This window comes from Rousettus aegyptiacus, unplaced genomic scaffold (assembly GCF_014176215.1).
Source record: "Rousettus aegyptiacus isolate mRouAeg1 unplaced genomic scaffold, mRouAeg1.p scaffold_m13_p_8, whole genome shotgun sequence".
Classification (NCBI taxonomy): Eukaryota; Metazoa; Chordata; class Mammalia; order Chiroptera; family Pteropodidae; genus Rousettus; species Rousettus aegyptiacus.
In genome coordinates, this window is record NW_023416311.1 from 76292613 (window position 1) to 76317759 (window position 25147).

A 25147-nucleotide genomic window follows, 5' to 3' on the forward strand; every position below is an offset into this window, starting at 1 on the left:
TAGAGATAGAAATTGTACCAGGATTTAAACATAGTGATCTGCCCAAAGGATCAGAAAAGGAGGATTATAAGCTACAAAGTAGGATGGTAGCAGGACCAAAGGTAATCTAAATACATTGTTGAGAATAAGAAAGAAGAGAGAATTATTTAAAAAAATACTTGATATTAAGAGAAAGGGAGAATCATTTTTGAGGGCCCAAAGAATGAACATTCTTCTGAAAATCATTATCTGTATCCTCTGGGGAATTTGGTAATTGTGACTGCACACAAGAAGGCATAAGATTAAGAAAGATGAACAGAAAATAGAATATGGGCTTAGAGGGGCAGACATCATCAAAATAAAATACATAATGGGATGGCTGATACATGTCAGAATTGCTACAAATTAAAATTCACTTTGGGAGAAGTGAGGTATAGACATACCTCTGAAGAAAACTAAATCATTTTAATGCGAAGGAAAACTTCCACACTATTCTAGAGGGAAAGGTCATTTGGATAAAAATAATGAGAGAGCACAGATTTAAAAGACAAAGAATAAAGACTATTTTCTAATGGCTTGTGTTTCTGAAGGGAGCCTAGGACAAAAGAAACAAAAACAATAATCATACATAATAGATAGTAATTTTCCAAAATGGAATAAAGCAAAACAAATGACAATACTTAAGTGCATTTTGGTAAGTGTTGAATGTCAAGAACATAAACATAATCTACAAGCATTTAAGTAGGAAGATATAAATTTACCTACAAATGGAATTGGTGGTAGTGAGCAAAGCATAACTCCCACCTCCATCCCAATAATATCCAATTAGTAGCAAGCCACCCCAAATAAAGACAAACATTAAATTAAAATTTATTTGCAATAGAATTTATTTGCAATAGAATTTGCTTTTAAGTCTCAAAACATCTTGCCTAGTACTCACCTCCGCCCCTACTGGATTGCTGTACCAATTCTTCCTCCTTATTAAAACATTGTGAAGTAAACTCTTACTCTTAGAGAGGTACTTCACCAAATGAAAAGGAGAACCAAAAATAAGTGAAGAATGAGGACCACACTGTAGAACAATCACTGATGGTGAATGTTGACAGACATGCATTGAGTTTATTAATTCTGGAGATATTTACTGAGTGCCTTTTAAAAGATAGTCACTGTTTTAGGCACTAAGGACACAAAAAAGAAAAGGGACAAGGCCTCTGTTCTCTTGAAGGAAACAATAAATAAAATGTAGGGGGACTATTTTAATGTTTCTGAGCACGAGACACCTTCATGTTTCCAAGAAAACTTTAATAGAGATAAAGACAACTTCTTTGCAAAGAAATAAAAAAATGATGTTTATGCTTTGGATTCCCTTTCTTATCTATTAAATTTATTAGGGTGACACTGGTAAATAAAAGCATATAGGTTTCAAGTGTATTATTTAGTAGTACATTATCTGCGTATTGCATCGTGTGTTCACCACCCAAAGTCACATTGCCTCTATCGCCATATATTTGATCCCCTTTACCTTTGCCTACCTCTCCCCTTCCCATTTCTAGTAAGCCTAATCAAGAATTGGGACTATTTTCGAAGTTCTTGATCCCTCCCTCCAAACCTGTGGGGGAGACAATGGATTCTAAGTTGGAACTGCTTCAGTTTCTGGTATTTCTTCCCTCTAAAGACAAGGCATGTAAGTCAGTACACACCAAAACAGGAGTAAATTGTCTCCAAATATGACAACTCGGTATATTTGTGTGTAGTGATATTTAGTAGAAATCATGTCTGTAATTTGCTTATCTTAATCCTTATATTTCATGCAAATAGTATGTTAAGTCAATAACATGAAGCAGCCAGAGATGGTCAGAAATGAATCCTTTCTTTAGAACTTGAATTGGCACTTTATGGCCCACAGGCCAAATCTACTCAGCTACCAGATTATATATATTGTTTAGTATATTGTATATATCTGCTTTGGTGCTACAAAGGCAAAATTGAGTAGCTGTGAAAGAGACTACATGCCCTTTAAAGTCTAAGACATTTGCTATATGGCCCTTAACAGAAAGAAGTTTGCTGACCCCGTTGTAGGATCCTCAGCTAGCCAGGCCAACAAGTTAGATGAGATGACAGTAACAAGAAAGGTTGGTAGAGTGGGAAAGGCAGTGGTAAAAGGAAGAGAAACAGGGCACACATTGACATCTGATATCTGAGATTTCCCAAAGGGAGGTAGACAAATGTGAGGGGTATTGGGGACATGGATGAGCCATGTGGGGAGACTTCAGGAGCAGATTTGGGGCCAAGATGAGGCTAGAATCTGCTCTTTCATCTCATCTTTGCCTACTCGTACGGTTTCACCGCTGGCCATATCCTTTTCTACTGTGCTTTAGTCCTGCTGAACTAGTATCAATTTTCTGAATATTTAATGAGGTTATACACTTCCTTTATCTTGAATGAGAGAAGTCAGGTACATGCATATCCGAATTCTTCATATGATTACTCCTTTACTCATCTTTAAATATGCAAATCAGATATTTCTTGTGGGAAAGTTTTTATAGCTGTAGACAGAGACTGTAATCCTTGTCCTTTTCCCCACTTCTGTCAAGTTTGGAGTGGGTGACACTCTTCTGTACTACCCTCAGTCTACCTCTCTTAATGGGACTTGTCCAATGAAATTGTGTGGTCTAATGGACTTTAATCTTTCAGTCATTTTATTGTTCTCTTAGACTCCTTCCCCTTCTTTGCACCTTTCCTTACCCACCACCTCACATACACACTCCCTAACAAACTACCTTTTGAAAGCCACTCTTGGGTACTGACTAAACTTCACTTAGGGAAAAGAGGTAAAGGTAGCGTGGCTGAAAATGGGAAAATAAGCCTATAGATTTTAATTCCAAATCTTTTTATATTCAGCCATATCCACATGGTTAAAAGCCATTACTAGTAATCTTTGAGTCATCATCATTCACAGCCATTTTTGGATACTGCTTTTAAAGGACATAGCTCCTATGCAAAGCATGAATCTGGTATTAAGATGTTTAAGATTTTTTTCGTCTATTAAATTAGCTAAAATCTTTATAAAGATAACACCCAAATTTGTAATTTAATTTAAAAAGATAATAGTACTATTAAGTATGAGAATAGATCTCTTAATACATATCTGATAACACTGATAATTAAAATAACTGGGAAAGTAATTTGATTCAAAAATATGACTTTTTGTTCAGTAATCTTATTTTGGGGAAATGACCTTATAGAAAATATATAGAAACAAACTGTTAAACATTCAAAAGAAAAAAATTTTAAACATCACTAAACGTGGTTTTCTATTTTAATGTAAATTCAATTAAGTGTGTTGTTAACTTAATTTAAAATAATTAACTTGGAAAAGTGGTTGGTAGAAAAATGTTATTCCAATCACATAATTACCAAGGGAATATTAATAGCAATGAAAATAATAGCAAACATATTCTGAATACTCTCTATTACTGGAGAACAATAAAAGAAATTCTGTATTATCATCAATTATTTATTAGCTCCTATTATATTATAGGTGCTGCACTAGGTACTCGGGATATATAGTTGCCTAAGACACAGGCCCTGTCCTCAAATCAATTAATGATTGAAGCCATCATTTGGCAGTCATTAAATGTGGTTATGAAGATAGTTATAAAGGGTGATGCAGAGTTAGATAAAAAAGTACAGAATATATGTAGTTATATAAACTATATATAAAAATATTTGCATAGAAAAAAATATTGTTATCTAGAATGCTAACAGAGGTTATTGTTTCATATGGGTATTTTCATTTTTCAAATTCGTATAATGTAAAATTTTGAAAGTTTTGATAAAAACGATGACTGTATCGTAAATATTTGAAGCATAAGACTGTCTTTTTTACTCCTAGCTCATAGAATTCTATAAGGTTCCAATAAAACCAGAGAAAACTGAAGAAGGCTGAGAGTTATTTATTTTAGCTGTTTCCTAAGCGTAATACGATCATAATAATCATTTTAGTCCCTCTTAAAAATACAGATTACAAGTATCCTAGTAATTCATAAAAGCTCGGGAAATCTTATAATGATAACACTGCATTAGGGAGTGTTAGGTTTTTAAAGCTGGGGAGCCTTACCCCAGAGAAGGAATTGTCACAGCTACTGAGAGTGTTCTAATGTGCAGCCAGGGGTAGAAAACACTGGCTTTCAAACTGTCCTCTAAAGCTGCAGTGTCATAGTCTCACTGCACAGGCTGATGTTCCCATCCTTGGATAGCTATGTTTACCAACACTTGTAAAGTATTACTGCTGGTTTGGAGGCCATTATTATACAGTAGTTTTACAATGGTGCTATGACATGGTGTTGTTGCAACTCAGTTTACCCAGAAGACTGGTTAGGGTAACAATAAGTAACTCTAATCCTATAATTACTAAGAAAATATTAATAATAATAGCAAACATATATTGAACACTTATTATTTCTCACACACTGTTCTAAAGCATTATGTGTTATCTCATTTAGACCATCTAAATGGCCTGAAGTTAATATTTTTCAGATAAAGGAACTGAGACACAGGAAGTTTTCAAAAATTTTCCAAGATTCAGTGTGTTAGAGATAGGGCCAAGGTTCAAACTGAGACAGTCTATTTCCAGAACCCATAGTTTTAGCCACAATTCTAATTTACCTGCAGAATAAACTCTAATAGATGTTTTCCTTGCTCACTCATTGAATGATCACAAGAAAGCCGAAGGATGTTCTAAGAGCCAATTAGAAGATGCATATTACTTGTGTAACTATGGCTTTATCCTTGTATTTATATTTTCTTCCACATATGAAAATCTACTTTGAGTTTCTATAGTCTTAGACAGTCATCATGTAGATGTGGTTAAATTTTGAATCCTTGGTTCTCTGTACCAATCTCTCAAATTTTGTTCTATGGAACCACCCTTCATCCTAAAATGGCATCAATTTTGGTTGTGGCACCACCCCATTTAGTCTATTACATACTAGTAGATAAGGATAAAGGTACAAATATCCGTTGTGAACCTACTGTGTGCTAGGCACAGTGATAAGCAAATAAATATACCTGCAATTTCTGTTTCATACTGTGCCAATTTAATATCTATGTACATCTCCATTTTTACTTTGTCTAAAATGTGTTTTTCTAACTCAAGTTTTCAGAAAAAGATTAAAGAGGATATCAACTTGCAATAATGAAAATAATGGATGAGACACCATCTATTAATAAGATAGTTCCAATAGGCATCTGGATAGTGGAAAGCAGAAATGATGACTGACAGAGCAATGTGGGGTAGGCTCTAGCGGACACCACTGATTTAGACACAGAGGAAGACGAGAGAAGTAGAACCAAAAACAGAATGGCTGTCCTAAGTTTTGGTGAGGGAGAAGAAGAAGAAGACTTTTTTTTATATTAGAAAATTGAACAAACTATATAGAAAAAAGACCTCATATGATCATTAATTTGATGGTGACCCAAGGTAAAGCCATTTACATTCCACAATAGGTGAGTGAAGGCCCAAGAATATCAGCACCTACCTGCTCATCTGAAAATTAAGGTTACCAATTGGTGATATAAACAGTGCTGTCAGGCCTTTTCAAATGTGGATTAAGAAAATAAGGATCACTAGATATTTGATGAAATCTTGAAATATGAAGGAAAGCCAAAAATAAAAACTGACCCTGAAGGAAACGAAACCTGAGAACAGAGATGAGGATTTTTTCCCTTTTTGGTAGGGTAGATTAGCTTGTGACAGATTGTTGTGCCCATGAGAAAAACAAGAAGTATCAGATAAAATTAAAAATGTATCTATTTAAAGGGATCAGAGAGCTACTGAAGTAATAACTACATGAAGTAAAATTCCAGAGGCGAGCTCCTGGGACATAACCTGATGTTCTGAAGCTGCCTTTTTTCTGAGAACCTTTGCCGATTCTGAGTGAGAGTCTGTGAACCCAAATTCATAATTCAGCAACTTCAGGGACCTCAAAGATAAGGCTGATTTTTTTTTTTCTTCTAAGATATTTACTATCTATGAAGCTGAATGGCAAGAAAATGGGGGCGGGGCAGTAAGACGGTGATGGATGCAAGTTAAGTTGTCTTACACCACATCAAAGAACCATTAGATAATGCCTAAAACTGGTGAATGAAGAAAGATGGTACAAATCCATAATTGAAGATAAGGAAGTGGCAATCACAAGCATAAAAACCAAAAATAATTGAATATGGTTATCATGGAAAAGCAAAATCTCAGTAAATAGAAAACTTTAACAGAATTATCCTCATTTAAAAATTAAAGCAGTCTATGGCCATGCCACCCTTGAACACTCCTTCACGTCTGATCTTAGAAGCTAAGCAAGTTTGGGACTGGTTAGTACTTGGATGGGAGACCACCTAGGAATACCAGGTGCTGTAGGCTTAAAAAATAATAATTAAAGCAGAAACTGCAAATTTAACACACACACCTACAAAATCACAAGCAATTTTTCCCAAACCTTCAAGTAAACCAATAATCCATGCTATACATACTAGAAACAAAAATAAATAAATAAAACTTCCCCAATTCAATTTGCATGGTTTTTGTACTCCTGTTATTTTAGGATAAGAAAAAAAATTAGTCATTATTTTCACTTATAAACTTAAGTGCAAAAATCCTAACAAGGTAACTAAATAGAGCAATTCAATAAAAAATGCTGTGACTAGATTTTATCCAAAAGATGCTTTTATAATAAAATAAATCTATTAATTTAATTTACCACATTCATTAATTAAAGGAAAAAACATTAAGGTAGACATTAGTTCTAGCCTGCCAGGGAAAATTCAGGTTTATTCATGTTGTTCTGACATAATTACCAATAGTGCTCTTTAACTGCCAACTGTCCTCATTTGGATGATCAAGTAAATGTTCATCCTAAAATACCATGTGATTATCTAAATTGTTATAGATAGCATTTGGAGAATTTTAACAGTCATTCCTACTTAAAACTGTTAGGAAAGGATAGACAATCTGATAGTTCCATCTGTAATAGAGAAATAGCCCGGTTCTGAAGAAAAACAGGACCAGCAGTACTTCTGTTCCACATTGAACTGATACTCTTGATAAAAGTGAGGCCACAATTAAAATATATATATATGTATATATATATAAGCTCTAGAAAGCTAGAAAGGAAGGAAAAAAATACCTCTGTAATTTATTTAATATGATTGCTTGAAAAAATTCAAGATTATCTACAATTAGCGCTAATACAAGATTTCAGTAGGATTTCTGGGGGAAAAAAGGTCTATATAAAATCAACTGTATTCCTCTATTCCAGCAACAATCATCTGTAAAGATAAAGATATTTAAAAGGTATTCAAAAGAGATACTTAAAAAAACCTGACACTCCCCCTACTTGAGTCCTTCCTTTCCTATGAAGGCTGGGAGTACATCTCCCAGACTCCCTTACAGCCCAGTTGCCTCATATTTTCTATACCAACAAAGCCAACCTGTGAGAGTCTGGGAGTGGGGAGTGATCAAATGGAAAGGGCAGCTGTATTCAGGATCAGTTTGTATGGCGAGGCTGTTGGCATTTGGTTATTTTGGAGTTAGCCATGAGCAAGCTCTGCGGTCAGTCCCTCAGGTCTTAGCTTCGTTATAGAGAATAGTTCATGCAGTAGCAGCAGTAGGAGTTTTCTTCTAGAGGAGCCCTGGGGTCTGGATTTTCTCCTGCCCACAGTCCTCTCGGCAGTAGCACTGAACTTGGTTCTCTGGCTCTCCTGCAAATTCTACATGCTACCTAGTATCCTTTTAAGCAGTTTTGTTTTCTGATTAAGATAGCCTGAGTAGATTTTATTTTCTGCAAATAAGATCCTTAGCAAATATAGGTAACCAGAAATAAATTGAAGAAAAGATGCATAAGACTTTTACAGAGTCACTTAAAAGATGTTAAAAGACCTAAATTTACTGGGAGGCATTCCTTGTTTATGGATAAACTTAATGTTGTAAATATGTACATTCTTCCTAATTAATATATAAATGCAGGTTACAATCAAAAGGACATAGGATTTTTTTCCACAGAACTTCATTTGGAAGAGTATAGTACCAAAGCAGTCCAGACGATTATGAAGACTAAAGTAAGAGGTGGGAGAGACATTACGAGATATGAAGACATCCTCAAAACCTGCTAATCCCCAAGGCATGATATGGGTGCAGGGATAAATGATTGGCCAGTGTTGTCAAGATTTGGGGCAGCAAGAGTATAATTTTGTACAAATATTTTGTAGAGATGATTGCAATACCCTGTAAGGTTAAAGATGTGTGTGTCCCCAAACCCCAGCAAGTCTACTTTTTCTCCCCCAGATGCCCAAGGAGAACTCGCTCATAATGTTTATTACAGCCTGACTTTAAAATACAGCAAACTTAGCATCTGGTAAAGCCCAAGATATGGGTAATGGATGATCTATTATTTTTAGTTTGAAGTATTTATAATTTTTAATTAGTGATTACTTCTTGAAAGTAGGTCTGGGTAGGTCTGGGGCAGGAAAGATACCTTTCATTATGGCCTACTTTTCTGTTTCTTTTTCCCAAATATATGCTTATGTTACCTTGCTCTAATATTAAAATAAATTTTTATAATTTGTATATCTTCATTATTAATATATTTTCATGGTGAATCAAGTGCTGAACTAAGTGGGATTTAGACAGAGTTAGAGGGAGTTTAAGAAGGTTCATAATTCTTAGATACGCTGCTTACTGTGATATTTATTTTCATCTAAAAGCATGAATTTTTTTCAAGTTTTCTTGTGATATAATTGACCTAACATTGTATGTTTAAGGTATACATTATAATGATTTAATGTATGTACATATTGCAAAATAATTACCATGAGTTTAATGTTCATTATCTCACAGTTATAATATTTTTCTTATGGTAACTTTTAATATTTACTCTCTTTGCAACTTTCAAATACACAGTATAGAATGAATAAAATGAACTAAAAGCATGAATTTGTTTTAAAAAAACTAAATTTGCTAGTGGCAGAATTTCTAAAGAATATGAGTAGAAGATGCCATTGAGAAATACAGTCTAAGCAAAGCAGAGGCCCAAGGCCCAGAAACTAGCACATTTATATTCGATGTCCAATCTGTAATGCATTTTTAAATTAAGTTCATTGGGACAACATTGGTTAATAAAATTATATACGTTTCAAGTGTTCAAAGGTAAAAGGGGTCAAATATATGATGCCAGAATAACAAATTTTTAAGTTAGAAAGTACTGTTTATGTTACAAGAGACAAAAACCTAATCTATAATATTTTTTAGGTATAATTTTTAGCTCTAGGTAGAGCTATGAATGCAGCAATTATTAAAATTCAATAGATTGTTTATTGAGAAACAGCAAAATAGTTATGACTCACACCGGTGAACTAGCTGATAAATGAAACCAAATTTGTTTTAGAGTTGGCTTATTTCTTCAAAGCAAACAAAATCCAGTTAAACAAATGTGGTCTGATTGATGTTCTTAACAGATACACGACATTAATCAGGTCACAGCTGGAATCTGTGGTTTAGATTGAGAGCCTGAGCTCTGGAATAAGAAAGAGCAGGAGTTTCAAATTCCAGTTTTCCACTTAGTGACCATTTTCAGTGATAAGGGAGCCTGCCTCATAGCCTCCTTGTGAGGATTAAATTGTATAATGAACGTAAAGTACTATGCAAAGTGTGGTAAATTGTTTCCTTTGTGAAAATAAACTTTCAAAAGAAGACAAACGTGCTTAACTTGACCTCAGCTCATATATCCCGACATTTTATTCCTTCTCTTTAGATAAGGCATAGATAAAGCACTCTGGCACAATGTTCTTCCCACTTACCTCAGCTTTCTCTTTTGAGTTCAGGAACACACAAGTATTGTGTGTGAGAAATGGGTTTGGGAAGGGACACATGACTATTCTCAGAATGGGATTTTGTATAGTCTTTCGCTTTCAGATGAATAATCTGTGCTTCTCTCTATCAAGCTGAGAGCAAGTAGGATGTAAGGAATACAACCCCCTTCCCCAAACCCCCCTGCCATGATACTATTTGGTGTAGAAGCTTGAAACTCAGGATGATTAATTGCATGGGTCAAATGTGTATTCCTTCTGATAGTGGGACATTTTTCTAGCCGAAGTGTTTGTGAAGATCAACCAAATATCTTAAGGCAATTACCCAGGACCTGCCTTCTGGGGCTGGCCAGGTTCCCAAAGCAAAACAAACAAAAGAGCAAGAAGCATCGTTTTGCAACCAGTTTTCTACTATCAACCTACATCTTGGAAGCTGTGTCAGGATAGTGGTTCAGACAGAGAAAGGATGCTAGACTGTGACACCTGAATTTGAATTGCTGCCCTGCCAGTTACTAGTCATGAGACACTGGGTAATTTACTTCTGCCTTAATTTTTTTAATGTGGGAGTATTGGGATCTTACCTTATTGGGTTATTATGAAATTTAAATAAGTTGGTACATGGAGAGACAAGATGAAGTAAGGATCTGTGATTCTCAAACTTGAATGTGTATACAGATCCTGTGGGAATTGTGTCTAAATGAAGATCCTGGTGCAGGAGATCTGGGGTGGGCCCTGCATTCTGCATTTCTAACAGGCTCCCAGAGGGTGTGGAAGCTGTTGCTTCACGGACAGTATTTTCAGTAGCAGGGAGATTAAATTGAATCTTGGTCCTGCCTTTTTCAAACTGTGTGGGAATTTATGCAAATTATCCAATGTCTTTGTGCTGCAATCACTTCATTTGAAATCGGAGGTGCTAATAGTTGTTTGAAAATTAAATTAATACTTGTAAATAGTTTAGAATAGTGTTAGGTCACATGATGGGCATGTAATGCACATTAGCTAGTGTTACTACTTTTAACATTGAATGATGTGAGGTAATACCTCCACTCTATCATATTTAAAGAATGTATATGTATCAAAGTAGAGGGATGTGGATAATGCTGATTGAAACATTGTTCAGGAAGAATGCAAACTGAAACACCCTGTGTAGGCTGATAGCATATTTATTTAGGGCTTACTATATAACAGGCATAATTATAAGTGCTTTAAATACATTAATATGAGACCTAAAAGAGTGAAGAGCTTTGGCATATTTTACATATGAGGAAACTGAGACATGTAACTTAAGTAATATAATCAAGATTATACAACTAATTAATGGAAGAGTCAGGACCTGAATGCCATCCGTCTGGTTCCAGAGCCAATCTTAAGCATCATACCACTTTTAGTTTAATGCTATTTATTGTCTCTCAAACTTAACTCTTTTAGTTCTGATTCTACATTTAAATAGCAATTTTCTGATTAATATTACCTTCACATTTAGACATACCCATGGAGAGAAAATGAATTAGTCATGCCAAGCTGAGTCGTTTTGATCATATCTGTGCTTTTAGAGATACACATCTGTCTCATTAGGCTTACTTTAATGTGAATTCGTTCTTAAATAGTGGCTCAGCTTGAGGGCACTATAAACATGGCTTCCTGAACCTGGAAGGCATAGGGCCAGATCCTGAATGCAATGAGTTATCAAGTAATGAGATCGTCTGGGAAATAGCTAGAGAGCTTCTCCTACTGAGGGCTTGACCATTACATGTGCCTTTCTATTCACTCTTCATAAATACCACCAGTGATGAGCCTACGAAGATAGCCAGCTCATCAGCCATCAGGTTATGTTGGCTGAAATTTAGCTTTCCCAGGCTAGTCATAAGCAAAGGTAGCAAGGCAGGGGGACCAACTGAGGCAAGGCTTTTGAAAGCCATGTGAACTAAAGATATAAAGATTCTCTGGACACTTAAAAAATTAGATATGGTTTTTCTACTGGGACCTGACTGTTGCTAGCAGACCTTTTTAATCATTAGAGATAATCAGCATTTGATTGTAGGAAATCTTGGAGGGCTTATAAAACTTCAGTATGCATTTAAAAATGATCAACATTTCTATAATACTTGGGATATCTTATTATTGAATATGGAGTATTCACAACTGGTTCTGCTAGCAGATATTTGTAGTTATAAATCCTAGTGCACAGAAATTAACTTAGAACAAAGGCAACTCAGTGAAATGCACATTCTGTTGTACTAACTCAAACTTTCATCCTAAATGACTATTTCATTTTCTATCCCTCTGAGTCAGGCTGGACCCCATATAAGCTTACCATGTATCTTTTATCCCTTTAAACAGCCCACTCTTTTTCCTTTTTCTCTTATGGCTTTGGTCTTCTGGACTTGGCACTTTTAACTTCAGGGGAAGAACAAAGCTGTGAAAAGAAGTAAGATTGTTATTGTTAAGTCTACGGCCATTCCACCCTGAACGTGCCCAATCTCATCTGATCTCGCAAGCTAAGCAAAGTCGGGACTGGTTTGTACTTGGATGGGAAACCACCTAGGAAGACCAGGTGCTATACGCATTAAAAAAAAAATTGTTCTTGTTGCAGATCATTTCTAACCCTTAATCCTCCTCTCCAGGGGTGACCCATAATGATAAGAGACAACCTCAGGGATTGTGTTCATTTCCTATCACTATGTAATAAATAACTAAAAACTCGTTGGCTTAAAACAATAACCATTAGCTCACAGTTCTCTTGCTTAAAAGTCTGGGCACTATTTGACTTGGTCTCTGCTTAAAGCCTCAAAGGCTGAAATCAACATGCCAGGTGGGCAGAGTTCTCAAAATTCTTTCAAAAGTCATTCCTCATTGAATGATTATTAAATGTCACAGTAAATTTTAACACGGTGGACAAATGGCCTTAATAGGGTATAACCTGTTGGACCAGGCTATTTCTATCATAAATGTGACATCTAGGCCTCCTTTAATTTGCAATGTGAGTTTGTATTTCTGAAAAATGGCAGCTCTGTCCTTATCTAAATTTCATGTGCTCTCCCTTGAGGCTGTTACTATTCTAATTATTCTTAATAGCTATGTTATTATTTGATGGTAATATGTTAATTAAGTTTTAGCTCATCATTCATTCATCATTTTTGTTTCTTTTGTGGCAGTGAGTTACACATATAACTAAATTTTAGTCTTAGAAAACATGTACACTAATAGATTTTGCCTTGGTTTGACACAACCAAAAGTGGCAAAGCTGCCAAGCATATATATGCTTTAGTTCTTGATATTAGTTATTTTAGAGAATGACCAAATGAAGAAGACAAAGATTAGGTTATTTCAAGTGTATCACTTACTTGGTGATTAGATAGTCACGCTGTAGGAGTGCTAAATATTGTCTGCCCCTTTCCGTAACTGAACTGGCTAATGACTCTTACTATAACCCCCGAGACTTTCTCAATAGGATATTTAAATTCTACACACACAGTATAAGGGCAACTGTCAACATGATCATGAATAATCATGAAGACTGTATTTTTAACACAGGTGGGTGTGGCAGAAGTCAGTGGAATGGAGAATAGCTGGTGTTATACTTTGTTTTCAGTATTCTGCATTTCTACATTTGTTGGAAAGAGCACAGTGCTTGAAGCAGTTAAGTAATCTTTGATATATAGTTACGCAGGTTGGTTTTCTATCAGAATTTTTATTTTTTCCCTATGGAAAGTAATAATTGTATAGAAGTAAAACAAAGCAAAATATTGAACAATGAGCACTAAGTAAACTATAAGTGATTAAAAAGCAACAACACCCCCATAGAAGTATGAGCAGAAGACACGAATAGGTAACTCCAAGATATTTTTTATGATCTCCCTATATATACAGTTTTCCAGCACTTTGTCTCACAATTGTAACTATACACATAGTGCAAGAATTTGGTTAACATGTATCTAATAACAAACCAAATAGCTCCGTGAGGTATACCCGTTACAGTTATATCTACAGCACCACCCATTGTCTGGTACATAGTAAGTATTGAACAAACATAAATGTATACTTAAAAAATCAATCTAAGAAAAAGAAAAATAGCTTATGAAATATAAGATCAAACTTCATTTAAATGAAGTTTAAATTAAAATAAATAGAATTGTTTTATCACATTGGCGAAGGTAAAAAATACAGTACTGACTATATACTGACTGTGGTGAATAAAAGACATTCTCATTCACTTTGGGTCAGTTTCAACAAGTATTTTGAGCATAACTTAAGTTACGAAGAATCATTGATGAACATGACAGTCTTTTGACAAGAGAGAAGATAGATATTCTGCAAAATACTAGGAAGAGCAATCTGACAGTTATGTATCCATGGCATAAAAATATACATTTCTCAGTAATTGCTATTCTATAGATTTGTCCCCATAATATTCACTGAAATATTATAAGCTCAAAAGTTGAGAAACAAATATAAAATCTAACAAAAGAAAAATATTACATATCTATATGATGAAATAACATGTATCCAACAAAATATGTATTCAAAGCATATTTAAGCACTTGGGAAATTGCTTAAGGTATGTTTAGCAGGAAAATAAGTGAATCCTATCTATCATCCATCTATCTACAGTGAGTTCTCACTCAATGTTGATAGATTCTGTGGCTTTAAAACTACATATAACAATACCAATTTTATCAATGCTAATTGATATAAATAATAGCTCCTATGGCATTTCACCAACTTTATAATAAAATGACAAACTATCCGATGTTATCTGAGGATCTGCCATACACACACACACAAATAAATAATGGTATTCTAATTCTAAAGTTTTCTTTCATGAATATTATAAGTGGTGTTTTATAAAAAATAGACTTTACTTTTTAAGTAGTTCTAAATATACAGAAAAATTGGCACAATAGTACAGTTTGACCATATGCCCCCCAGCCACCTAGTTTTCCCTATTATTAAAATTTTATATTAGTGCGGTACACTTGTTATAATTAATGAAACAATATTGAGTTGTTATTATTAATAACTAAAGTCCCCACTTTATTTATATTTTCTTATTTTTATGTAACATTTGATTTTAACATTCTACTTATATTCTTCCATAGCTTTTACCATTTTCAGAACATACTTCCAGCTTCCAGTGATGGCATAGTAGCTTTGTCAGACTAATGCTCCCGTTTATAACAATTAATTCTGCAAAATATATTTAAAAGGAAACAGAATTAATTCTTCAACTGTACAAGTGTGCTGCAAGAATTCAAGGAATATAGCAAAGCAACAACTAAAAGTTGAAAGAACTGAACAGAGTTAGCAGCAGCTTTACAATGCAAGTTGAAGTTCAAAGTCTACTAAATTAGGACACTGAGCACATCAGGCTTTCCACTGAAATGACAGAAGGGCCATAACACCTTTGGTGGAAGGGTTATGCCCCATAACTGTGGCTACACCTCATGACTATGGGAAAACGAAAATAGACGTGCCATAACAAAACATGGATCCCCTCAAAAATAAAAAGGATCTACAAATGATTTAGTCATTTACTAAATCAAAGCTCAAGACTTTTCAGAAAATGATAATGGGATATAGACTTCCTATAACATGTTATCCTCAAGGTCCAATATGAATTAAAATTTACTGTCTATGCACAGTCATAATAAAAAGAGAAGTAGAGAGGGGAGGTAGACGGGGAAAAGAGGGTCAAATATGTGGTGAGAAAAAGAAATCTAACTATAAGAGGTGAACACACAGTGCAAATATATATATATATATATACCTTATTGTTAAATTGTACAGCTGCAACTTATTGGATTTTGTTAACCAATGTCACCATAAAAAAGAAATTTTTTAAAAAGAGTAGTAGAAAGAGATCCAGTGATGACTGATACATTGTAATCAACATGAAAAATACTACAAGCAAACCACAGCAGTAGATAGATGTAATGAGTAAAGAAATGAGACTTTAAAAAGAGATACGAAAATTCTTATAAACAGTAAAATAGAAATTTAAGAACTGAATTATTCAGTACCTGAAATCAAGAAAATTATATTAAGGTATTAATCATATATTGAAACAACAGAAGAACTTTAAAATTGATTGATAGAAATTATCCAAATTAAAGCACAGAGAACAAAATATTGAAAAGAAATTAACATAGCCACAGTGACCTATCGGGCAGTATTGAGAAGAACAGTTTGTTATTGGAGCCTCAGAAAGATAAAAGAAGAAATAGGACTGAAAAATATCTCAAGAAATAATACCTATAATTTGTCCAAATTTGATTTTAAAAACTCCTTAGTTTAGGAAACTCAATGAACCTCAAAGATAAATCCGAAGAAAATTACATATGGATAGAATATAGTAAAATGTCTGTATTCTAAAGAGGAAAGAGAACATCTTAAAAGCAGCCAGAGAGAAAAGACACAGGAAAAAAGATGGCAAAACAGCTTTAATTACAATAAATGCCTTCTCAACAGAAATAATGAAGGACAAATAATGGATTGTACATTGAAAGTGTTAAGCAAAAACTCCATCTGTAAATTTTGTATGCAGTTAAAATTGCCTTAAAAAATGAAGATGCTATTAAAACAGTTTTAGATAGATGAAAGCTGAAAGCATTTGTTGCCATCAGACTCATCTAGAAAACAATGTAATGATAGAAGTTCTTTATGCAGAAGGAAAATAACATCAGATGGAAATTGGAAGCTATTAGAATGAAGGACAAACACATAAATATGTAAGGCAATTTTTCTTTCTTAAATTATTTTAAAAGTTAATTGACAATTTAAAGCAAAGAGTAATAATGTTTCATAGAGTTTATAATATATATGGAAATAAAATATAAGACACACAGAACAAAAGGAGGAATAGATATAACACAAAGGAGAGGAATATAGTTAATTATATTCTTGTAAGATTCTTGTATTATACATGTAGTGATATAATCTAAGAAGATTGTGATAAATTAAACATGAATATTTTGATTCCAAACATAATACAATGAGATATAGCTAAAAGTTAGAATTCTATGCATTAAAAGCCTGATTAAATCCTTTCTTGTTTCTACTTCTCCATTTCACCTCCCCACCAACATCCAAAGTCAGGGAAGGAAGAATAAAGAAACAAGGAAGAGAAGGATAAAAAAAAAAAATAGCAACATGGTAGCCTCAAACACATGAATACGAATAATTACATTAAAAGCAGCTATTGTCAGATTGGATAGAAAAGCAAGACCTAAATATGTGCAGTTTATAAGAGATAGATTTTAAATATAAACACAAAAGTAAAAAGATAGACCCAGATATACTATGCAAATACTAAGCTTGTGAAAGATGATATGACTACATTAGGATCAGATAAAATAAACTTAATGAAAAGGGATATTACAAGAGATAAACTGTCATTAAATAATGATTAAAGGGTCAATTTATTAAGAATGTGACATTTAATAACAGCTTCGAAATACAAGAAACAAAAATTGATAAAGGGATAGACAAATCCAAACTTATACATGGGAGACTCTTTTCTACCCAGATTTATTGAGAAATAATTGACATACATCACTGTATACGTTTAAGGCGTACGGCATGATGATTTTATTTTTATTTACATATATGGTGAAATTATTACTACATGTGTTCAGCTAACATTCATCTTCTCATAGATACAATAAAAAGAAAAGAAGAAAAAATTCTTGTGATGAAAACTCTTAGAATTTACTCTTAACTTTTGTGTATATCATACATCAATCAGTGTTAGCTACAGTCATCATGTTGCACATCACATCCCTAGTACTTATTTATCTTATAACTGGAAGTTTGTATGTTTTGACCACCTCCTTCCAATTAACCCTCCTTCCACCATCTGCCTCTGGTAACCAGGAGCTGGATCTCTTTTCTGAGAGGAAGAGGGAGGAATGGCGGGACGGAGGGACTGAGGGACTGATCCTACATATAGGTGAGATCGCATCGTATCTGTCTTTCTCTGTCTGACTTATTTCACTGAGCATAAAGCCTGCAAGATTGATCCATGTTGTCATACCTTGTTATCAATTCATTTGACAATGGACACATAGTTTCTTTCCTTGTCTTGGCTATTGTAAACAGTTTTCCCGTGAACATGGGGGTGTAGATATCTTTTCAAGTCAGTGTTTTTGTTTCCTTTGGATATATTCCCAGAAGTGGAAATGTTGGCTTAATAGGGTAGTTCTAATTTTAATTTTTTGAGGATCCTTCATAGTGCCTGTGCCAATTTAGAATACCACCAACAATGCCCAAGGGTTTCATTTGCTCCACATCTGCACCAGAATTTATTGCTTGTCTTTTTTTTTTCTTTCTAGTTTTATTAAGAGATAATTGGCATATATCACTGTATAAGTTTAAGGTATATAGCATAATATCTCACTGGGGTTTTATTTGCATTTCTCTAATGACTAATGATGTTGAGCATATTTTTATACATGTATTGGCCTTTCATATATCTTTTTTGGAGAAATGTCTATTCAGGTCCTTTTCCCACTTTTTAATTGAGTGTTTCAGTTTGCTTGCTTGTTACTGAGTTGTATGAGTTTTTTATATATTTTGGATATGAATCCATTATCAGATATATGTTTGCAAAAATTTTTCCCCGTTTCATCAGTCAGTTGTCTTCATTTTTTTGGTGGTTTCTTCTGCTGTGCAGAAAGTTTTTAGTTTGATGTAGTCACACTTGTTTATTTTTGGTTTTGTTGCTTGTGCTTTAGGTGTCGCATCCAAAATATCATTACCAAGACCCATGTCAAACAGCTTTATACTTAAGTTTCTTTTCAGGTCTTACGTTTAGATATTTAATCAATTTTGAGTTTATTTTTATGAGTGATGTAATATAGGTGTCCAGCTTTACATTGCGAATATTCAGTTATCCTATTATCATTTTTTGAAAAGACTATCTTTTCTCCCTTGAGTATTCTTGGCTTCCAGGTCAAATATTAGTTCACTGTATGTGCTTGGGTCTCTTTCTGGGCTCTCGATTCTGTTTCATTAGTTTATTTGAGGATCAAATTTGTTTTTATGATAGTACTATACTATTTGATGATAGCTTTGTAGTATAGCTTGAAATCAGGAAGTGTGATGCCTCCTGCTTTTTTCTTCCTCAGGATTTTTTTAGTTATTTTGGAATTTTTGTGGTTCTGTATAAATTTTATAAGTGTTTTTTCAGTCTCTGTAAAATGCCTTTGGAATCTTGGCAGGGATTGCATTAAATCTATACATGGCTTTTGATAGTATTGACATTTTAACAATATTAATTCTTCTAATCCATGAACACAGGATACTTTTCATTTATCAGTGTCTTCGATTTCTTTCATCAATTTCTCATAGTTTTTAGAGCAGAAATCTTTCACCTCCTTAGTTAAATCTATTCCTAAGGACTGTTTTTGATCACTGCAGTATCTCTAAACTCCATTTTATGCTATGTCAGGAAATACAGTTACCTTGCCTCCTCTGTATCTCCATTTATATTTTCAAGAAAAATATACAGCCTTCTGTGTTATTCACTTTGAGCTCATGCTTATTTAGAATTTTAGTTTTTCATTTCTTCTGTTGCCTTTAGTTTTTATTAATTTTGTAATCTTTTGAAAAACCTTAGGCTACACGCAGAATAAGGGGCTAAGATAGTACATTGTGTGAACTGTGATCTCACTGTAATTTCCTTAGCTGAGATTCAACAATGAACCTTCAGGCCATTTTCAAATGTGTTCTTAAAATTTAATTTCCTTTACTTTTCATGGTAGCATAAAACTAAGATATCCCAGTTAAGTAAGGTCATTTTATTAGCATACTCTATGTATTTTTCAGCTATAGTGAGAGGTACTTTGCAGGGCGTTGAAATGTGCTCAGCTTGAGTGCAACCTGAGGACTAGAGCAGATATGGAAAGCAGTGGTTTTTCAAGCGTGGAGAGTAATGGAATCCTGGACTGATCCTAATTTTAGTGATTGTTTTAGTATATTTGTTTCTGCAGCACAAAAATTCAATGCAACTATGTTAGATACGTTCTGGCTAAAACCTACAAATGTATTTTGAGTTTTGAAAAATACGTCAATGCTGTTGCTTTCATCCTGATGTAATCAGTGTATTTTCCTTAAACTCACTCTGAACTGCAGAACGAAAGTAATCTATGTGTAAATATGTCATTTTTACTTTTGAAATTCCAATTAAAAAAATCAAAAATGGTTTTCCTGAAAAATTCTGAAGTCTATAATATTAATCTTTGACTAATCATGCTCTCAATAGATTTCTTGAATTAAAAAGAATTTTTCCCCCTTTCCAAGGGAAACAAAACATTTCAAGAGTGTAGTCAAGATACAGCTGATGAGCATTTGCTCTTGGAAAAATCTCTTTTTTTATTTCTTTTGACATTTATTTGTTGAAGCATAAGGAGTCCTCAAAACATGTGGAATATTGTTAAGATAGCATGATCTGCCTTGTCCTCTATTTCCTTGAATTAAGGCTGCTGAGAACCAAAGCTGAAACCATGGGTTTTTGTTGTTGTTGTTGTTTTTGCCTACTGAAATGTACTTGTCTGCTTTGATTTTAAATTGTCTTGTCCTTCATATTATTGCATTTTCTCAATCAAGCTGAAGTTTAGCAATCTCCAAAATGTAAGTTAGAAACATTCCCAGGATGTTAGCACTGTAGACAAACCACATCCCCCTGTCATGTACTCTAAGCAACCAGACAGAAAATCTAATTTCTCATTGTCTGACCCAATAACGTATATCTGAAATTTAGCAGATCTACATCACCCCATCTGAATTTACCTCATATTCAGGTTCTTTTTTGACTAAAGTCCAGCAGGAAAATTCCAGTATGTAAATTTATGTTATCTGTATCCAAAGATAGACTCAGAATTCATTATGGAGTGCAAAACAAGAAAGATGAATACATTCGAACATTACATTTATCCTTGGTATGAAAATTTAAGTGAGATACTTACAAGTGACAGTGCAGCCACTGGATGAAGTTCAGGTCAGTGAATTATCCAGGTCAGTCTCACGTGGGCTCTGTGTGAACTAGATACATTTAACCTAAAGAAGCAAAGCCTTGGGAGCCACAATATCTGTTTTCGAATAAATAAAGGCTCACGTACTGAAAAAAAGGTTAGACATGCTTTGTTTTTCTTTAGAGGGTACAACCACATCCAGTGGTGGCAGGTTATTGGATGCTGAGTTCACCTTAATATAAAAAAATTTCTAAATATTTAAAGGTAGCTTACAAGGCTTCCTGGACAATCAGTGAATCCCTGTTATTGAAAATATTTTAGAGACTGAATGACCATCTGCAAGGGATGTTGAAAGGAGGACTCTATGTCTGGTAGGGAATTTGAATTCGTCACTTTAAAGGTTCATTCCAACCTTTTCATTCCACAAAGGGGCCCAGGGAAAGAATCCTATATTCGCTTGTTATTTACTAGCAGATGGACTTATTAATGAACTCTCAAACATGCTTTCCATATCAGTCCTTTGCTGTTTCTGGAACCATATTTCCAAGACTGTAATTCCCCGATTCTCCTACCCAATTTTCATGTGGCTGTTCCTTAATTCTTTTCTGAGGTCACGTGTGTTTGCTTTCTCTATCCTTTTGTCAGCCTTACTTAATGTAGCGATTGGTCATCTGAGAGTGTAAAGTTAGGAACTTCTGTTTCCATTTATGTAATAAAATGCTTTTCAAAGGAGCAGGTTATATTTGACTTCTTAACAGTCTCATCAACACCCTCAAATTCAATGCAAGGGATTGAAATGGCATATTCAAGGCCCAACATCAAATGGGCCAAAGACAAGCAAATATACAATTGTTTCTTATTAGATATATACTTAATTCCAAATTTTTCAAAGTTGGTTTCCATGGTCGAATGAGTTTGAGAAATATTTATAATGCTAATATTTAACATTTATTAAGTATTAATACTAAGCGTGTGTATGGATGAGGTTCAGACTTTTATATGTCATTGCATTCTCAATCTCCCTACGAGGCAAAAGTTATTATTATTGCTCTCATTTCATATCTGAGGCATAAAAAAGTCAAGTATAGCCAAGACCTGGATAGTAAATGACAGTGCCAGGAATTCAGCCAAGTGCAAATAACCCTGTGCCTTCCCTAAAATGCTTCTCATAGACTTAAACACACTTGTGTGGTTTGTTCATCTTCACAGGAGAAATAGAACTGTTATTCCAAGTCTTTGATTACTGAGTTCTTTTGGGGCATGTGATAAGAAAGTAGTATTTTCTTTTGAATAACTGCACCTTAAATTATCTTTTAGTTGTCTCACTAGTAATTTCTGTCTTTTTGATTAGAAATCATTTCAACAGAGGAAAAAGTTCTAATTAGAAGAGCACCTTTGTAACTTGTAACAAAGTATTATGAACTACTATTTGAGATTTCTTAATACTGGAAGTTACAAAATAGGGCAGAAGAAATTATAGTGGAAAGAGCAGCATGTTCAGAGCAAAATTTCGTATGAGTGATAATGAATGTTGTTTCCAGATGAGTTTGGGAATGATTTGTTATGTAAGAATAGCAAATCAATATAGAGAGAATATGTGTGAGTTTTGTAGGAGTATACAATAAAGAGATGACAGATATAATCCCAATGGATATTGCTTGAGCCATAGGGTTTGTGACCTTATGCAAAATATTTGGTCTTTGAGTAAGAATTCTAGCTAGAGATGGCATGGTGATATGACCATATAGTGAGGGGATAAGAACTACCTCTGCCGTTTCTGGGTTGCTGATAATATGGAAGGTCGATCCTGCCCATTTTTCTCTTGGGCCCAAAGTTGGACTCCGGAAATAGAGGAGCTTGGAGGCTACTGGAAACCGCCGCAATATGGACAAAATGATTTGCATTTAAGAATTATGGCATCATGCCTCGCGCTAGAGATGAAGTCGAATCTCACTCTGGGTGAACGATTTATTTGAGAGCTGCTTGGGATTCAGTACTCCCGTAGACAGTGATTTTAAGAAGAGTTAATAATCAATGGAAAGGTGACACATGTACACCAGGCACATATGATGCTCATGCGAGTATGCAGCAGCTACAACTACAGCAAGCAACAGCAGCTAAACAAGGGCTGTTCCTCCTTCCTTGCTACAACAGAAGAAAGGCAAGCTCCGGGCACAAGGAGGGGAACGCTAAGAAGAATGCTTCCATTTCTACCTAATATCTTAGCCCGTGTTTTATGAGCAAGGTTAGCAATACCAGTTACTGGTTGGAGGCAAGATGAGGAAGGCTTTGCATCTTTGAAATTAAAATATCAGTACTAAACTGTTTTAATAACTGAAAATAACTGAGAAGGTTCTAAATTATTGTTAGTGAAGCTCACCATGCAGAGGTAAAAGAAAGTTTTCAAGGCAGCATTGGTAGCAATTTCTAGAAAAGTAAAAACTGTTCTTGTTTATAGTTCAATAAATTGAAATTCCTCAGTCAATTCGATTAAAGAATTTTAATTAAATCTAGTTGTGAACAAACCTGTACATGAAATTGTTTGGCATTATTTTGTTGTTTTGACAAAATGTTCTGGTTCCTTTATTTTAAAATGAAAATCAGTTTGGAAAAAGCCAAGTCATGTTTAATCAGTCACCCAGAGAGATACTGAGTAACCTAATTTAGAAAAACTAAAGCATATAGGGTTCTCATTTGTAATAAAGGAAAAGGCTGCCTAGTTGTAACCAAGGGCCAAACTAAGATGCTAAGATGTGTTTCAGAGAGGATTAATCTCCTAAAACAATATATAAACTAATTACCCTGGAATAAAAAGTAATTTGTATGTGAATATAGCAGAAATAACTATTACTCCAAAAAGCGCTAAAGTAGAACTAAAAGGTATTGATAAATTTATCTATTTAACATTTCAGAGTAAACTTCAATTACTTGGATAAAAAAATGTATAAAGGCCTGAGGCAACTTGTAGAAACATGAATGTTGCAACCAAGTGAAACTCAAGATTTGGGTCTACTTGGAGTTATTGTAAAACTCAGGGCTATACATAAGGTATAGCATCTTTTTTGTTTAAAATTATTTGGTTTCTTGAAAGTAAAGACTATCTGGAACCTCAGAGTGGAATGACCACTCTCTGACAATAATTAGTATTGGTAGCAGAAGGAAGATGGAAAGCAAACCTCTGAATGGATTGGAAGGATTAGTGTAGGAAGAAAAAGTAGGTCACTATGTTTCAAAAGGCAAAAGCACCAGCCATGATAGAAATAGGACAGTTATGTACTAATGGGCCTCTGCAGCTCTATGTGACTTCAAAATTGTTTCCAAGTGGTCTGATTGTGAAAACATTTTTATGGGCAAATTTCAAATAAACAAGAGGATTGTTTAAGTTATATAATTTTAAGAAGGACAAATATTGGCCTTGCATTTTCCCACCCAAAACGAAATGTTGAAATATACGCTAGCACAATATTTAGCCAAGGCTTCTAGATATGTCTTTAAAATTAATTTCTTTTTAATTGGGGATTATTATTTGCAATCGAAAGCCTCTGTGTTTTTCTATCAAAGTCTTATTTGTAGGTAGGGGCTTTGCAAAATGAGAAGTATGATGTGATTCCTCAAACTTTTCCATTATCCTAGCACTGATAGTAAATCAGATCATAAAATTATATAGCCTACACCACCAAAATTAAGCATAAGGCCTCAGCAGCTTACAGTTCTGTTATGGTGTGCTAAATAAGTTGTCTTGAACAGAAACATAAAATATGACTGCAGTTAAGCCTAAGTGTCCTAGAACTGGACAATTCCACATTGTATAAAGTTTCCTTTTCTCTCTCTCTCTCTCTCTTTCTTTCTTTCTTTCTTTCTTTCTTTCTTTCTTTCTTTCTTTCTTTCTTTCTTTCTTTCTTTCTTTCTTTCTTTCTTTTACTAAAGGAAAATACTCTTTTAACTGAAAATCCAACATGCATGTTTTGCTATAATATAGTTTTGTAGCCTTTAAGATGTGTTAATCAAAGCCATTTCAGCATGTGACTATTTCCCTAGGGCACCCTTAGCTAAGAGGTAGTTTTTTTAATATTGAAAATATATGGTTAACAAGATATTTGTAGGTACCTCAGTGAAATAATGAAATGCATCAAACAAGTGAGGAGAGGATATGAACTAAGGGATAATTTCATTCTATGCCCAAGTAAACCAAAAATTCTCTTATACTGTTTTTAGAATGCTGATACTCACATATTTAAATTTGTCATTAATCTTATGAGGTCAATTTAGTGACGTTAAAGACAAAACAAACAAAAATGATAGGTCCATATTTTCTGTTTATCCAGCAAACATTAAAAAAG

The 25147-nt window shown here is 34.1% G+C and overlaps 1 protein-coding gene and 1 pseudogene across 1 annotated transcript in view; both read left to right on the forward strand.

The window, feature by feature from the left end:
- Positions 1 to 25147, forward strand: part of HTR1A (5-hydroxytryptamine receptor 1A) — a 400825-nt gene that overhangs the window by 161836 nt on the left and 213842 nt on the right. The window lies entirely within an intron of this gene.
- On the forward strand, positions 6280 to 6397 carry LOC118606950 (annotated as a pseudogene).